Genomic DNA, 13784 nt, shown 5'->3' with positions numbered 1-13784 from the left:
TAGACGATTTTACTGTAGTTCAAAGGTGTTTGTTCACTGGAACCCAAGCCTGGGGGTTCATAACCCTGTTTCTTTTACCAGAATCTGAGCAACCCTTTAAGAATAGCTTTGAATCAGGATGCATGTTTTGTTAATGTTCTGGATGAATCAGCCCCTAGCAAGTTGTAGCTCGTTGTTAGTGCGTGTCTCCCCTCTGAGAATTTTCCAGAAGGACCTGGCCACTGAACATTTGGTTTCATTAAGAACAGAGCCATTTTGGAACATTGTTGTTCAGGTTCCAACAGCGATTTTGACGTATGCCCTACTCCCATGTAATTCTTCTTGTTTAATGCTAAATCAAATATTTTTGTTTGTCTGTTTTTGAGACAGTCTCACTCTGTCGCCCAGGCTGGAGTGCAGTGGTGCAGTCTCGGCTCACTGCAACCTCTACCTCTCAGGTTCAACCTATTCTCCTGCCTCAGCCTCCTGAGTAGTTAAGATTATAGGTGTGCGCCACCAAGCCCAGTTTTTTGTTTTTGTTTTTGTTTTTGTATTTTTAGTAGAGAGAGGATTTCACTGTGTTGGTCAGGCTGGTCTTGAACTCCTGACCTCGTAATCTGCCTGCCTCGGCCTCACAAAGTGCTGGGATTACAGGTGTGAGCCACCACACCCAGCCGCTAAACCAAAATTATCTATAATATTTAAAATACAATTAAATGGTCCCTTAATCACTTATTACCTCTTGCACATAGAAAGACAGTGAATGACAGTGTACATTTCCAACTTCTGACTGATACACAGCAATGAACATATACCATTTCCTAAATATTTTGACCAATACTAATACATAGCCTTGTATCAGATTACGTCTCGGTTCATTATGGTGATTCTTGGTAGGACTTATCAGAAGGCTTTTCTGAACATTTCTCATCCAGCAGTTAGACCATTTGTTTGTATACTTCTGATGTCCACCTTTCATGTAACACTAAGATATTTTGAAAACTTCATACGACCTTTCCCTTTTACCCTTTGGGTTATTAGCTTTGAGATGATCTAGATCCTTCTGTAAATCTTTTCTCACCTAAGCTTTATTGATTTGGCTTCTTCATTTTTTGTTTGTTTGTTGAGATAGAGTCTTGCTCTGTCACCCACACTGTAGTGCAGTGGTGTGATCCTGGCTCACTCCAACGTCTGCCTCCTGGGTTCGAGCGATTCTCATGCCTCAGCCTCCCAAGTGGCTGGGATTACAGGTGCCCGCAACCATGCCTGGCTAATTTTTGTATTTTTAGTAGAGACGGGGGTTTCACCATGTTAACCAGACTGGTTTCGAACTTCTGACCTCAAGTGATCTGCCTGCTTTGGCCTCCCAAAGTGCTGGTATTACAGGCATGAGGCAGCATCCCCCAGCCTCAGTTTCTTAATTGTTCCTGCTACACCAGCCTTGCCATTGTTATTCCTTACACCTGTAACAGATACTAAATCTTGTGATGGCTTATTAACATTGTGATCTACATTTATTTTTTTAATCAGTAAGCAAGCAAACAGGCTTCCTGAGAATATTATTTTTCTTCTCTGTCTCCTGACAAATCTGCCCCCGACTTCCTTTTCTTTCTGTTTATTACCAGGTTTTCTGTGATATATTCTGTCTACTGTTTTTCCTCGATTAATTATATTTTATCTTCTGTTTCCTTTACTCTTCCAAACCTATTCTTATTAAAGAACCATTAATTTTTAAAATTTTTAGAATTTTTAAAATATATTTCTAATTATACAGGTAATACATGAAACCATTTTCATTGTAAAAAAAAAATATAATACAAATGAAGCAAAAGGCCCTGTTGGCCACATGCCCAACCAAATATCAGCTTTCTTCTTAGAGTTCACTGTTGGATTCGTAGCTCTATGTAGTGAAATACATTTTAAAATAACTTTTATCGTGATATGTATATTCTTCTGTAACATGGTCTTTTTTTTTTTCCACCAAATATTTCTTAGTCTTTTCCATGTAGGTCTACTTTGTTGTCTTTAACTTATGTGAAATATTCAAGAGGATCTATTGTATTCCTTTTTAATCCTTTAATCCTCTATTTCTGGATATTTCCATTGTTTCTTGTTTTTGTTTGTTTATTTGTTTACTTTTATAAACCGTTCTTTAATTTGTCTCATCAGACAGGTCTACTAGCATTTTTCTAGATTAAATAAATATTGAGAAGTAGAATCGAGAATCAAATATTTTAATAGCCGTGTTGAATTGTTCTCCAAAAAGGCTATACCAGTTTATACTCCTTGCTGCACTGGACTTTGTTTACTGCTTGCTCCCTCTTAAAATATTCTCTTCCCTTGACATTTGTGATCATAGGCTTTCCTGGTTCTCCCTACTTCTCAGTTATGCCTTCTTCATATGTTATTCAACTTGCTGCTCATTGGCTCATCCCACAAATTTTGAGTTTCTTTAGCCTACTGATGTTGATCCTTTTCTCTATCTGATGGCTTCAACTGATATCTCCCAATACGTGAGCTTAGACTATCTCCCAAATACGAGTCTAAGCTCAGATCTTTCTCCTTAGCCTCAGACCTGTATATTCAGTTACTATCCGAGATCTCCAGAAACTAAAAGCTCAAATAATTAAGATAAAAATCATAATTTCTAATTATCTTAGGAGAGAGAATCTTCACCAAATCAACAAAATAAAAAATCAGAATAGAAATTCCACCAACCTGCCTCTTCCCCCTCTCTTCTCGGTTTTAGGAAACGCCACACCACCATATATTTGCCTAAGTCAGACATCGATCTCCAACTTCCCTCTTTCTCATTTATTGAATCAATCACTAAGACGTCTCAATCACTGAGACACATGTACCTATTACATGTGTCTCAAGTTCACCCAATTCTCTCCATCCTGAGTAGCCTAACCTAAGCCACCAGTATTGTCACCTAAATGTTTTTAACTGGCCCCTAACTGTCCTACATGTCTCCAGTTGTGAGCCGTACTGCTTGATTCTCCACAGTGAAGCCAGAGTGACACATCCGAAATGAAAATCTCGTGTCAATTATCCTTCTGGAAATCCTACAGTGGTTCCCCATTACCAGCAAAATTTCACCCTCTTTTATTTTTAATTGGGGGATTTTCCAGTGAAAACCAGAATTTGCTAGACAAATTCTAAAAGAACTGCAATACTTCATACTGTTAATGTACTGCTCAAGTCCTCTTTTGACCTGGCCCCTTCTTACTTCAGCAACCTCATTGTTTCGGAACTCTTACTCATTTTGTTCCAACCATGCAGTTTCTCAACAGTATCTCATTTCCAAGGCCAGTGCATTTCCTGTCCTTTTCGTTGAGAGTTCTTCTAATTTACACTCTCCTTTCTCCTGGCAATCTCTACTGATTCTTCAGGAATCAGCTCTGATGTCTCCTTACTGACGCCTTGCCTGATTTCCAGGGAGTGGTGTGGATATTGTCCTCATGTCCTTACCTTCACTTAAAGATAGATTTATTGTTCCTCTGCTACACAATTATCTAGTATGTGCCTCTCTTTTTGACAAGACTGTAAGCCCCATGGGAGCAGGGATTGTTTTATTATTTTTATTCCTACCATATAATTTGGTGCCTGGCATGTAGAAGAGACTAAGTAATTGTTTAAAAACAGTATATTACATGGGTTGAGTATTTAGAATTTATAGGTGTAATTAAATTGATAGCACAGTTAATCTGACAAAAATAATGATGTAATCATTATTGTGCTGCAAGGTGATTAGGCATAAATGTAAAGCAATTCCCATAATTTATTTTGATTAGTATTGCTTTTACATAGCCAAAACATGGCTACAGATGTAATTTAATTTTTTTATCGTTTAATAAATTTTTCTTAATATCATTTAGCATTTCAATCATCATTGCAAAAAATCATTCGCATGCATGAACCCCAGATGGGCATCTTCTTATGTCCCAGCAACGAAGGCTCTTCTGTAGTGGCCACTCCTCTCTTCCATCATCTTACTTCCCTAAAGGAATGGTTTTAGTAGCACATCACTTTAGTAGCAAATTGGCAGGGCACAAAGCTGAGATCACATTCAATGTAGGTTTTCATGTAATCATGTGAGACTGGGAAAGACTGCCGCACCAGCCATCTCCCATTCTTTTCCTTCAGCAGCTGCTCTACATTCCCTGCCTCTGCTTCCTGGTCTGCCTGAGAGGTTTTGCAATAACTTGAAGCAGCCAGAATTCCGAGTCCCTTGGCTATGTGATTATGATAACAAAGGGGAGAGAGCAAGATATCCAAGCTATATGCAGAGAAAATGATTGGATTCCTGACATCTACAAGTCTTGGGGTTAACAAGATAAAGGAAAAAAAAATGATAATACCAGACATAATCTCTCTTTTATCTCCTGCCCTTGACGTCAAAAAATGAAAAAGAAAAAAAAAAAAAAAAAAGACAATAGCAATTTTATCATCAGGAATAGCTCTGTTTTATCACTATATCACTTACCTAGAATTTCCTCCTGCTTGTCTTCCAATCTTTCCTCAGATAGTTATTGCATTACCTTTTGTTAATAAAAGGCAACCCTTTTATTCCACAATATGAGATAAAAGGTTTTAAAATGCAAGCATGCAAGAGAGTAAATACATCGATGTGTATGAGTTTCATTCATATGAAGGATTGATTACAGATCCTTATTTTCATTTGCAAAGAGCAATTGGAATGCAGGTAAACAAATATTGTCTGGCCTCATACTGTGGACAGAAGATGGCACTCAGAAGTGAGAAAAGGAGTGGAAAAGATAGGCAAGAGGTAAATAAGGGAAACTTTCTGATTGTATTGTTTTGCCAAAGGCTAGACTTGTATGTACATCGTCTGTTGACAGATACAGTGCTCAAAGGTACTTTATACACATGAGAACTTATACAGCCTTTAAAAACAAGGACATTCTGTCGTTTACTACAACATAGGTGGGACAGTAGGACATTATGCTAAGTGAAATAAGCCAGGAATGGAAAGATAGATGCCATATGATCTCACTTCCATGTGGAATCTTAAGAGTTGATCTCATAGAAATAGCATATAAAGGTGGTTACTGGAGGCTGAGGGTGAAGAGAAGGATGGGGAAAGGTAAGACGTTGATCAAAGTCTGAGAGTTAGAAGGAATAAGTTATAATGATCTATCATGCTGCATGGTGACCACAGTTAATGATGTATATTTCAAAATTGCTAAAAGAATAGATCTGTAATGTTCTTATCACAAAAGAATGATAAGTTGGTGAGGTGATAGATATGCTAATTAACCAGATTGAATCTTTCTACAATGTGTACATAGACCAAGGTATCACATTATATCCCATAAATATTCACAATTATTATTTTTCAATTTTAAAAAAGGTATTTATGCCCTTTATGACTGTGTGAAGTCATGCTGTCACTTTACCAGAAATTATTTATATTTATGTTACATAAGCAGTCTGCACAGTGTTCAGAATTTCAGCTTTTGGAAAGACAGTGTCCTATAATCATATACTCTACAATTCGATATCAATCTGGTACATTTGGTACATTTTTATGAAAAATAAATGAAAATTAATGTCTTATTTGATAGAAGTTTTTTGATGTTAATTTCTTTATTTTTTATTTTTATTTAAAAAAATATTTTAGAGAGAGGGTCTTGCTCTGTCTGCCAGACTGAAGTGCAGCAGTGGTACGATCATAACTCACTGCAGCCTCAATCTACTGGGCTCATGTGATCCTCCCACCTAAGCCTCCTGAGTAGCTGATACTGCAGAGGCATGCTACCACACTTGGCTAATTTTTAAATTTTTTTCTAGAGACAGGGTCTCACTATATTCCCCAGGCTGGTCTCAAGCTCCTGACCCCAAGTGATCCTGATTCTTTGGCCTCCCAAGTGCTGAGGCCATAAGCACGAGCCACTGTGCCCAGCACTGATGTTAATTTTTTTTAAAAAAACTGTTAGGAGATATGTAATGCTCCTTAAATTTTTTTAAATTAATATACATATAGAAGTATGTATAATGATAAAAATAGTAATCTAACTTGTTTTTTGTTTTTTACAATGAAAAACTTACTGGAAGGCACAGTGATGACAGGAGAAAGATCTCAAAACAATATGAGTTCTTTGTATACTTAAAGACTCTTTGATTTATCCATATAGAGATAGAAAAATTAGAATTTTCTATTGAATTTACAGAACATAAAGATAAAAGTTATATCAGATTTCCTCACACATCTGTCCCAAAGCTATTTTCAGGAGATGAGAATGAGGGGCAAGGATAAAAGGAATAATTAAACATAAGCCAGTTCTATTAATGGAATATCACTTAAAAGTATACCTTTATTATCATTTCTCAAAATAATTTTTGAGCCGGTCATTCCTGTTACATGCTATGTGTGTTCATACTATTTAATCAAATTCTTTGTATCAAGAAAAATAAAGTGGGAAAATATACTAAAAATGAAATATATGTAGTCTTTCTAAAAAGTGACTGTGATATTTGTATAAGAGAAGTTTACATGATTTTTGGGTGAGAAAGCACTAACTGAAGAATATGATTTATAACAAAAATGTAGGTAACTTATTGCAGTAATGTATCATGTCATTTGTTTCCTAGGAGAAAATCAATTACATTTAAAATACTGACCCCTTCTGGTTTTCTTTTCTCACTACTTGACAAGTAAAATCCAATTTGTGAGCTCATTGAAAAAGGAAGCTTAGATTATTCGGTAACGTTTTGAAAATTTGCATAAATCATCCAGATAACAATCCTTAAAAGGTGGTACTCTGACAGCAAGAATTGTGTTTTGAAAGAAACATTAAAAAAACACAAAAAACAAAAACACTAACATCTATTCTCTGATGCACTGGAGCTAAGATAGAGAATACCTAGTGACTGTGCAGCATGGCCTTCATCATTCATCAACACAGTGACCAAAAAATTGATATGTTTATATTGGAAAAATAATATTTGAATATATGGGGCTCTCAGAATGGAAAATTTCCACCACTGCTTCAGCTATGTATATGTTTTCTTTTTAACGTTTGAATAATTCAGTTCATGTTGCATACTGTCATCATATGCTTAGTCATATGTTTGGAATCCAGAAAACAAAAGCAAACTACTATTAACAACTACTGCAACTACTACTACTAATTATTCTCTTCCTCTTTCTGTTCTACCTCCTCTGTATTCTTCATCTTATTTCTTTTTTCTTTAAGTTTAGGTGGCAGTAGTCAGAGGTTATGAGATTTAAAATGCACAGTTTATTTGGGGAAAGAACATACTTCTTTTTAACAAGAGTTTACTGATCAAAATATTACACATTCAACGAAATTATAAAAGCCTGAGGGGCCATCCAAAGCTATAATTTGTAACTACTATATTTTCTTTCATAAAAAATATGTGTCAAATATATATTGACAATATGAATACAATCTTGAAAATCAGATGTTATCAGCATTTATTAATTAACATTATCTACTTTTTAATATTTATTTATTTATTTATTTTTGAGAGAGAGTCTCATTCTGTTACCCAGGCTGGAGTGCAGTGGCATGATCTCAGCTCACTGCAACCTCCGCCTCCTGGGTTCAGGCAATTCTTATGCCTCAGCCTCTCGAGTAGCTGGGATTACAGGCATGTGCCACCATACTTGGCTACTTTTTGTATTTTTAGCAGAGACGGGGTTTCAACATGTTGGCCTGGCTGGTCTCAAACTCCCATCCACCTGCCTCAGCCTCCCAAAGTGCTGGGATTACAGGCATGACCCACCATGCCCGGCCTAACATTATCTACTTTATACTGGGAACTTAGCTAAGCATTGCAGATTTTAAAATATGGAAATGATTCTTGTTCTCAAGGTCCTCAGGCCAATTATCATAAAATGTGGTTAAGACCTATAATAATAGAACAGTTAGGATGCTAAGGGAATAGAGGGAAGGATGCCTAACTTTGTTCTTGTTAAGGATGGAGTACAAAATAAGCAGCAGGTAAATATTTAAACTAAAGAGATTTGTCTAATATACAATATTATTATACTATTGTATAATAATATACAATAGAGTATAATATACTGGAGCTAAGATACATATATATTGATTGATTTATTTATTACCTTTGGCTGCATATAGTATGTAGAATAATAGGAATCATAGTGACATACAGTTGATATCTTTTTCCACTTAATTTATCGTGAACATTTCAATTATTCAATAGTCTTTGAAAACATGCCATTCCTTCATTTTTGTATTCATTTATTGAGGTAGTTAGGAATACCTAAAACTCTTCTTTCCTTACACAATCTGGTTAATGAAAGAAATAGTACAAAACTGTATCCTAATGGAGATTAAAAGATCAGCTTTTTAAAGTTCCAGGCAAGAGCTTGATAACTCTTTGGGAAGGAGTTATAGCAGCTGGCCTGTGATCCATTTCTGTTTTGATTTCCAGGGGGACACTCCTAAGGAAAGAAAGAAGGCAGGTGACTCAGTTAAATCTTCTCATAAACATGTAGATAATTGGCTTCCTTGGTAAATAGACTAATGAGTTTTGCTAAGAGGATAGTTCTTATTTATGGCATGCTTTGAGCAGCATGTTCCTGGTTAGGATTGCCTATGGTAAACACAAACTAGCATCTATATAGATTTATGGGGCATGGCTTCCTTCCTGGAGATACCATGTATCAACTGCATAAGGTGTGTTGTGACATAACCTAAATGCTCCCCATTGTGTGAAGCGATCTGTGAACATGATTTAGAAAATTCATCTATTCTGAATTAAAAATTCATACCCAATACTGAAAGCAAGACCTGGGGAGCTATATCAGCTGTCCCAGACCTTTCTCTGCTTCTCTTGTGCCACTTGATTGCCTGTATACTTAAAATTATTATTAAATAGTAAAGCTTGATAGTAGGTAAGGTCTCTGGTCTGTGTGAATCAGATTTGACAATTTGATCTTTTATGTTAGCTCACTCCTGGACCCCAACCAGGTCTCTGTGATGAAGCTGAATTGAGTGGCATGGTTTGGACCTGAGTCCCAGTTGCAAGCTTTTTAGTCCAGTCCCACATCTAAATCTGGGGGCTTAATCAACTCTTCCCAGCAGCTATTAGACAAAAAGTAAGAGCCTTGCCTCTTACATGCTTGGCATGAAAACATGATTAAGAGGATGAGGGGATAACTTATTCCATAGTTTACCACAACTGTTATATATACAGTGGAGAGCTACTGAAGTATTTCTAATAATGAAATTACATAATTACATTTATTTTAGAAAGATTATTACACGTAGAGGGTAGACACAAGAGAACAAACAGAGAGAGAAGAAAGCTATTGGGAATAAATAATTGGGAAGTTATGGAATTTTTCCAGGTGAGCGATGATTATCAGTGGATTAATGTTAGAAGAAAGCAGTCTTCAAAATAAGATGATACTTTAAACATTTCATTAACTCACCATAGTTTATTCAATTTGTAAAATATGACTGATGTTAAGAGTTTAACATCATTTTTCTTAATAATTTGAAAAACTTTTAATGGATATTTAACAAAACAAAACTGAGCAAATAAGTATAAGTATATTAAAGCATTTGAAACATGGGAGCACATAAATTCTTCTAGTTTAAAAAATTTGAACTGACTTTTCAAGATTTCTAAAGAGTGACCATTGCGTGCAGCAGAGGATGACCTGGCTATTTTGGGAAAAGGCTATTTTGTTGCTTGAGCATTCTTACTTATCTCTTGGTGCTCTGTGTTCTTTTTGCCTCCCCCGAATCTTCTTTCTGTAGGAACAATGACTTTTATGATCCAAAGGATTGGACCTTGGGCTGAAAAACCACGATCCAGCCTATCCATTAAGAGTCCCTGTGACTCTTTCCTCTTCTATCAGCAAGGTTTTCCTGGCATTTGGCCTCATTCTGCCACTCACTACAGGAATTTGAACTTACCATGCCATTGACCTAAATGGAGTCACTAAAATGCCTTTAGTAAACTTCATAGGCTTTTCTTTCTTTTTTAGTCTGGCTACTGCAGGAGTCAAATGACTTTTTTCTTTAGGAAATGATGGTCATTTTTTCCTCCAAAGATTTATTTAGGACATTGGCATTCAAACTCAGCACTGTAAAGACATAGGGTTTCTGTAGAATCGCTTCGGGAGCTGTCTTGAAGGAATAGATAGGGATGAACAGGGGAGCTCCTTAGTCTGGCACACCAAATCCAACTAGAGGCAGGGTATCTTTTTTCCGGTTAAGCATGCAGAATTTCACTTGAAGAAGGTTTCTTCACACACACACACACACACACACGGTTTGAATAAACCCTTTTAAATCATTAAAATCAACTATAAACAATCTCCATTCATAAGCACATTTGCCATGGAACAAAATCAGGTCAATTCTGGTGGTTTTCTTGAAGGCTTTTCTTTTTTTTCATTTGTGTGAGTTAAGAGGCAATGGTTAATAGGACAGAGACCCTACCTTGAAGTTAGGCAGGCCTGCTGTGGGTTTGTTGTCACTCTTGGCTCACCTAAGCAACACAAAATGAGATCCTTATATTTAATTTAGTGGAGGAGTTTTAATCCCTACCGTTCCATACTCATATTAATGAGGTAATGAACTGTTAAGAAGAGGTACTAAACGTGAAGTCTCCAAGTGGAAACCAATAATAAGTATGTTAAACTGTGTCATTTATAATCTATTTCAAAAGTGTCTAATGTCATTACTCTGTTGTATTAGTACTTTATAAGAAACATTGCTTCTTCAAGGTAAAAGCTTACTGTCAGTGGAAAGAAGATAATTATCAGCACTGTTTTTGTTTCTTAGGCTGACAAAAGAATAGCCGCTGGGTATGGTATCTCTGAAAACAGCAAGCTTGGTCATGTTTCTTTATCTTGAATTCACACAACTCTTTTGATAATAAACAGTGTGGTATCTAGAAATTTGATTACTTACTGTGAGCGCAGTGAAGGCTACCCTCAAGGCTTGTAAAATAATACTTTCAAAACTGACGATGGCATTAGAACTATCAACCTAGAAATGTCTGTGTTTTGGATTCTTATAGTGCCATGAAACCTAATTTTAAATCTGCATCTATCTGATAGATTGTACATGAGCTTCAGCTTTTCACCTGAATGTTCACCTGAATGTCGTAGTGTATAATAGTGGTTGGGGTTTTTTTTGTTTGTTTGTTTGTTTTTTTTTTTTTTAATTTGCTTTCTTGCCCAGACTGCTGTTTGCCAGCAGAAATAGTAAACTGATAGAAACAGGGTGAAATGATGAGAAACAGGCAGTGGAAAAATGAAAGAAATGGGAACTGCTGAAAAGGAACAAAAACAGAAATATTGGAAAGGAATACTAGAAGTCAACAATGTAGTATTAAAAAAAAAGAAATGGAAAAGTAAATGAAGAAAAAATTCCCAAAGTGCTTCAGGGAAGAAAAGAAATGGTTAAAGATGTGGTTTTACCATTTGTTAAATTATTTTGTAGCAAATAAAAAAATTATTATTATTATTTTTTTCTTGAGACAGGATCTTACCCTGTCACCCAGGCTGCAGTGCACTGGCACAATCTTAGCTCACTGCAACCTCCACCTCCCACGCTCAAGCAGTCCTCCCACCTCAGCCTCCCGAGTAGCTTGAACAAAAGGTATACACCAGCTAATTGTATTTTTTTGTAGAAATGAGGTTTGGCACGTTGCTCAGGCTGGTCTCAAACTCCTGGGCTCAAGCGATCCGCCTGCCTTGGCCTCCCAAAGTTCTGGGATTACAGGCATGAGTCACTGTGCCTGGCCTAATTAAAATATTTCTATTGCTATATCAAATTAGGCATATATATGTTTTGTTGTTGTTTTGTTTTTGTTGTTGTTTGTTTTGAGATGGAGTCTTACTCTGTTGTCCAGGCTGGAGTGCAGTGGGGTGATCATGCAGCCTTGACCTCCTGGACCCAAGTGATCCTCCTATCTTTGTAGAAACAGGGGTCTCTCTCTGTTGCCCGGGCTGGTCTCAAACTCCTGTACTCAAGTAATCCTCTTGCCTTGGCCTCTGAAAGGGCTGGAATTATAGGTGTGAGCCACCATGCCTGGCTAATTTTTTTTTTTAACTAGATTTATTTTCTTTAAATCAGACTATCTGCTGTCTCCTGCCCCACTCTCCCAAACTCCGTTAGGTTTCCCTTTTGTTACTAGAAAGGCAGTGTAAGGAACAACTGACATTTTTAAATGTCTTAATGGCATTTTTGGGACAACATATCTCAATTTTAAAACAGTGGCCATGTTCCATAAGGTCAAGTTTACTTAAAAAAGGTTACCAAACTGTTCTACTCAATCAGAAATGAGACCACAATTGCTAAGTAGCTGCCTTCATTAACAGGCTGTTTTACGTTCTGTAGGAATTTATTATTTAAGACCCAGTTGGCAAGAAGAAAAACTTTTCTCATTTTTATAAATTACTTGTTAGCAAAAGCTTTTTTTCTTTCCGTTTTTTTGTTTGTTTGTTTGTTTTTAGATAAAGCCTCTGGCCTCTATCTTTTCCATTTTTTCTATAACATAAAAGTTAGAGGTTGCTTCAACTATTCTCTACTCAGAATATTTTTTGGTAAAATTTTTATTTTGATATAATTTTAAACTTAGAAAAAAATGTAAGAATAAATAGTACAAGGAGCTCCTGTGTGCTCTTTATGGAGATTCATCAACTGTTTTACATTTTACCACATTTACTTTTTTTTATTATTATACTGTGATACATGTGCAGAACTCTATGCAGAATTTCTGTGTGTTAGTTTCAGTTAAATATATTTCTTTGTTTTACACTGAAAATTCTCTTCCTGACCTGCCTCTTAATTAAGGTAGCGTTTATTTATTTGTTTTTATTTTTTTGTTTTATTTTATTTTATTTTGAGGCGGAGTCTTGCTCTGTTGCCAGGCTGGAGTGCAGTGGCGCGATCTTGTCTCACTGCAACCTCCACCTTTCAAGTACAAGCGATTCTCCTGCCTCAGCCTACTGAGTAGCTGGGACTACACGCGCGCGCCACCATGCCCAGTTGATTTTTTTACTTTTAGTAGAGACGGGGTTTCACGTTTTGGCCAGGATGGTCTTGATCTCTTGACCTCGTAATCCATCTACCTTGGCCTCCCAAAGTGCTGGGATTACAGGTGTGAGCCACCGCACCTGGCCTTTTTATTTTATGTTTTTGAGACGGAGTCTCACTCTGTTGCCCAGGCTGGAGTGCAATGGCACAATCTCAACTCACTGCTCACTGAGGCGGAGGCCTCCTGGTTTCTAGCGATTATCCTGCCTCAGCCTCGGAAGTAGCTGAGATTATAGGCGCCCACCACAATGCCTGGCTAATTTTTTGCATTTAGTAGAGATCGGGTTTCACCATGTTGGTCAGGCTGGTCTCGAACTCCTGACCTCAGGTGATCCACCCAACTCAGCCTCCCAAAGTGCTGGGATTACTGGCGTGAGCCACTGCACCCAGCCCATTAATTTATTTAATATTTTAAGAATATATTTTAAGAATATAGTTTCCAGTTGTGCTGTATGTAAAAAATACAGAATGAATGCAACACAAACCCTGTTTTCAAGCAGCTAAAAATTTATTGCTTGGGAAAAACAGAATAGGGAGACATTCCATGGAGAATCAACGAAAAAGTTTCAAAGACTGAGCTCTGAAGTGGGTCTAGGTGAAGAGACCATTTTTACTCACTTTTTTTCTAAGTGAATACAAGCTCATTCACCTAGTTAAAAGGAAATTATAATCTCATGGGACCACTGTCTGTCTGTCTTTCTATCGAGAGAGAGAGAGAGAGAGAGA

General features: G+C 36.7%; 1 protein-coding gene and 1 non-coding gene across 14 annotated transcripts in view; one reads left to right on the top strand and one right to left on the bottom strand.

Annotated features, from left to right (window-relative positions):
• The window catches only part of LOC105477421 (NOP2/Sun RNA methyltransferase 3), a 258079-nt gene that overhangs the window by 31989 nt on the left and 212306 nt on the right, over nt 1–13784 (top strand). The window lies entirely within an intron of this gene.
• LOC112425890 (U7 small nuclear RNA) lies at nt 3101–3160 on the bottom strand. The gene has a single exon (XR_003017075.1). It is a non-coding gene; the product is annotated as a U7 small nuclear RNA (small nuclear RNA).

This window comes from Macaca nemestrina, chromosome 2 (genome assembly GCF_043159975.1).
Source record: "Macaca nemestrina isolate mMacNem1 chromosome 2, mMacNem.hap1, whole genome shotgun sequence".
Lineage (NCBI taxonomy): Eukaryota > Metazoa > Chordata > Mammalia > Primates > Cercopithecidae > Macaca > Macaca nemestrina.
This window is presented reverse-complemented; position numbering and strand designations above follow the sequence as displayed.